At 43.3% G+C, this 4,138-nt stretch overlaps 1 pseudogene; it reads left to right on the top strand.

Moving 5' to 3' along the window:
- Positions 1-914: 914 nt before the first annotated feature.
- LOC119355512 lies at positions 915-3,911 on the top strand (annotated as a pseudogene).
- The last annotated feature ends 227 nt before the right edge of the window (positions 3,912-4,138 follow it).

Genomic DNA, 4,138 nt, shown 5'->3' with positions numbered 1-4,138 from the left:
AAGAGCTTCTGGTTTCAAAGTAAAATCTCAGAAATATAGCTTGATAGCTATCCATGTTCTTGATAATGAGGTGCATACTCTATCTTATATTCTTGGATGCCACATTGGAGAATTTCCATTTACTTTTTTTGAGTGTCCCTATAAGCCTTACAAAACCAAGGATGAAATTCTTCATGTTTATAGTGGACATAATACAGAAGAGATTGAATGTCTGCTCCCAATTCCTTAGCTATGATGACAAACTACTTATGATAAATTTAGTCCTCTCTTCCTTGCCCAACTTTCGATTCTACCAAAAAAGTCTCCTTATATTAATTAATAAGTACCACCTCACTAATTTACACGGGATCCCACCAATTTATGTATGTCCCCCTCTTCGGAAATAAACAAAATAAAGGATGAGGTATGACTATAATCTAGCAATGACAGACCCAGTAAAAAGGAACAAAAGTTGTCATATGGATGTTTCCTCTCCGGTTGATACACACTGGCCATGCGTTTGAATTCAGAGCGAAGCGAGGATGGTAGCGTGACGATGTGCTAGAGGTCGTGACAGCGAAGCCAATGTAAACCGTAGTTTGCTTATAATACACTCCCTACATCTCATAATATAAAAGCGTTTTTTACACGAGTGTACGTTGCAACTCATAAGTCCTTTTGCTAGTTTATACTCCCTCCGTTCCAAAATAGATGACCCAACTTTGTACTAACTTCGTACTAAAGTCGAGTCATTTATTTTGGAACGGAGGGAGTACTTAAGAAAAATTCTGCAGTGGGACATGGTACAAAGTGTGTTCTATCTTCTATTGATGGTAAATGGGATTTTCTAAGCCTTGCGCAAAAGTACAAACATGTTAGAAAGAAATTCAGAGAAGGGGGAAAAGACGAGAGGGGAAAATCAACGTTCTGACAGCGACTTGATCGGACCGATGGGCACGCGTGGCACACCTTCTTTCCACACCTCCCGGCTGAAGCTGCTGCAGAATCCTCAAACCAATCAACCACCATCCATCACCGGAGAGCAGAGCAAGGAAATCTGTGGACGATCTGCCCGTCCACCAAATCCCTTCAGCGCGCCGCCTCCCTCGCCCGCAACTCGCGAGGACTCTGCGGATCTCACTCAGCGGCAGCAGCAAAAAGAGCGGAGAGAGCAGCCCGCCATGGCCATGGTCGCCTCCACCTCCATCGCCTACCACAAGGTTAGCAGCATAGGAGCATACGTAGCACGATCGTGTCGGGCAATCGGCCGAGAGCGGCAGCGTTGCTGTGATGAGCTAGCTGACATCTTGCGTGCTCCTTTCTGCGTGCCGCGTGCAGCCGCGTTTGTCGGTGGTGTGCAGGAAGAAGGACCGGGACAGGGAGCTGGAGCGGGAGAAGGAGCACAAGCACCCCTTCAAGGTCGTCGAGATCACGCCGCCGCCGCGATGCCTCGGCGTCCGCTGCTTCCCCACGGTAAGCGCACACGATCGATGTGTTCCTGTGAGTTCCGGTGCGTCCATCTCCCTACTCTGTTTCTGAATCTCTGTCTCTGCCATGCCATGTAGCGTAGTAGTACTCTCAAACTGTATGCAATTTTTCAAATTTGGTCTCCTATTCAAATCTTGAAACAAAACGTTGAACTTCGAACTAGAACATCAGGCTTTGCCTATTGTTCAAGCGTAGTAGTACACTCAAACTGTATGTCAACTTTTTTAGCAAAAAAAAAAAAAAACTGTATGTCAACTTGAGCTGTTTTCTAGATCTTTAATTCTTATTGATTTACTGCAATTTTTCAAATTTTGTCTCTTATTTAAAATTTGAACCAAAACGTTGGACTTCGAAGTAGAACATCAGGCTTTGCCTATTGTACTGTATTGTCCCCCTTCTATAACTAGTCAATGTGTATGTGCAATGCACGTTAATTTAAAAGTATATTAAGTGCACGCGGATATATTAAATAGGATATTATTTGCATGTTATTACGATGATTAATACTATAGGGGGTGTTTGTTTCCAGGGATTTTTTTGTGTAGGGACTAGAAAAAGTCCCTCTTAGAGACTTTTTTTTACCAAACGGGAGTGACTTTTTAGGGACTAAACTAGGCATTTGGGACTAAATGAAGAAGACTCTAAAGGAGAGTCTTTTTGAGACTTTTCCAACAATGTCCCTCCATGCATCCATTGGCCCGCCACCCCATGGTGTTGTTTGATTGTTATTTTTTTATATACTAGGGGCAACATGATCATTTAATAACCTCTAGGAAGGGACTAGAGACTTTTTAGTCTCTGGAAACAAATATGGAGGGACTTTTTATGGACTATGGACTTTTTAGTTGGGACTAGAAAAAGTCCTAGGACTAGAGAACCAAACACCACCTATATTTGGCATGAAATTAACTGCACGCTAAACATGTTGAGCGCTCGACATTGAAGCAGGCTAGCTCGTTGGATTGACATGATTTGATGACTGAGATTAATTGGATCTGCTCATCTGGATCTTTTTATATTGGTATAGATAGATATAGATATAGATATAGATATAATCATATAGATGCAAAAGCAGAGCTCCTGGCTCCTGCTGCCTCCATTAAAAAAAGGTTCTCTCGACCCATATGTTTAATTTGGGCAGCAATTTTACCATATTCGTTGATCAACCCATAAATGATCGATTTGGCAGCAATTTTACCACATTAATCATTTATAGGTTGATCGAGCCAACTGAAATCAAACTCCTGTTGCCATATGTTTAATTTGGTTTACTGAAATTGTTCAATATTTTTACCTCTGAATGAGACAATCCGAAGTGAAGATGGCCTTCTTAAACCCTTCTTAACGAGTGAGAGCGACCGCACGGCGGAGCGCCAGTGCCTCAGCTTATTCCGGTGTGATGACCTCCTCAATACGCTCGTGGCAAGCCAGCAAGCATGCACGGTTTTCAGAGTTTAGTTAGGTAGAATGAACCCATAAAAATTTAGAGTTGTAATGGGAACCCTACGACACGTTTATCGGGTATAAAGTGGGCTTCTCTCTTGATCTGAGAGGTAGTTAGTCGTCCAAACTGTTTTTCCTGCAACAAACCGTGTAGCAGAGTTGATTGAGGTTGCTTCAGAAGCTTGGTTACAGTCTCACTGGGTGTGCGGGGCAACAAAGAACACAAATCCTGAACTGGCAAATTTAGGATTGAAATCGCTACCTAAGCAGTAACAGGTTCAGATGTTTGGCAGCAGTTTCAATGTATACCAGCCAGGCAGTAGTAGCATTGCAGCAAATGCCAGATCGGATAGACTGATACAAAGCCTTTGGCTATAGTAAGAGTTACTAGAACTGTTCATGGCTGGTGATAGTTGGGAGTTGATCTAAAGTTAAAACTGTCATTTTTTTCCATTTTTGTATTGTTATAGAACACTAAATCTTCTCCTAACTTGTTCCTCACAATTCAGAACTGTACGCATGCAGCAACGCACTCTGTCAGTCTGTATTTCTTGCTGCTGTTGTTCTTTTTGACAGTGTGTTTTCTTGTTGCTGCTTTTGTGGTGGACTACGCACGCACGCAGAACATCCACTGCGGAGAGAGCGTGACGATCGAAGGGCAGGCGTACACGGTGTCGGCGGTGACGCACCGGTACCAGCTGCGCAAGGGGCGGTACGAGCCGAGCGAGAAGCGCCTCGACGTTCTCTCCACCGGCAGATACATCCTCAACCTCTACCTCGACAGCCTCCTCGACAAGTCCTAGACTCTATGCTCTACTCTATACTAAGTACAAATTTATTTATTCTACTACTCCAGCAAATTTATTTATGCATGTACTGTAACTGTACGTACGTACGCTACTTCTGTGATGAGGTCGAAATGATTTTTATACAGTAGCAAGTACATGCGCGCTGAGCCCTTGTGTGAAGGCCGCGCATGCATGCACGCATTTGGTCCGATACTCTTTGTGTGCATGGTGATCACCTTATGGGCAATATGGGGAGCAAGGAAAAAGGCCGTGTATAAGAATATTTTCCAAAGTCCTTTGTCAACACATGTCTTTATCAAGTCATATTTGAATGATCATGAAGTGTTGAAGAAGTTGATGGCAATGGCGGTGTAAGCCAGAACGACAAGGCTAACCATTGGATACAGCCGTCGGGGGATTTGGCAAAGTTGAATGTTGAT

The sequence above is a fragment of the Triticum dicoccoides genome, chromosome 2A (assembly GCF_002162155.2).
Source record: "Triticum dicoccoides isolate Atlit2015 ecotype Zavitan chromosome 2A, WEW_v2.0, whole genome shotgun sequence".
Taxonomy (NCBI): Eukaryota; Viridiplantae; Streptophyta; class Magnoliopsida; order Poales; family Poaceae; genus Triticum; species Triticum dicoccoides.
This window is presented reverse-complemented; position numbering and strand designations above follow the sequence as displayed.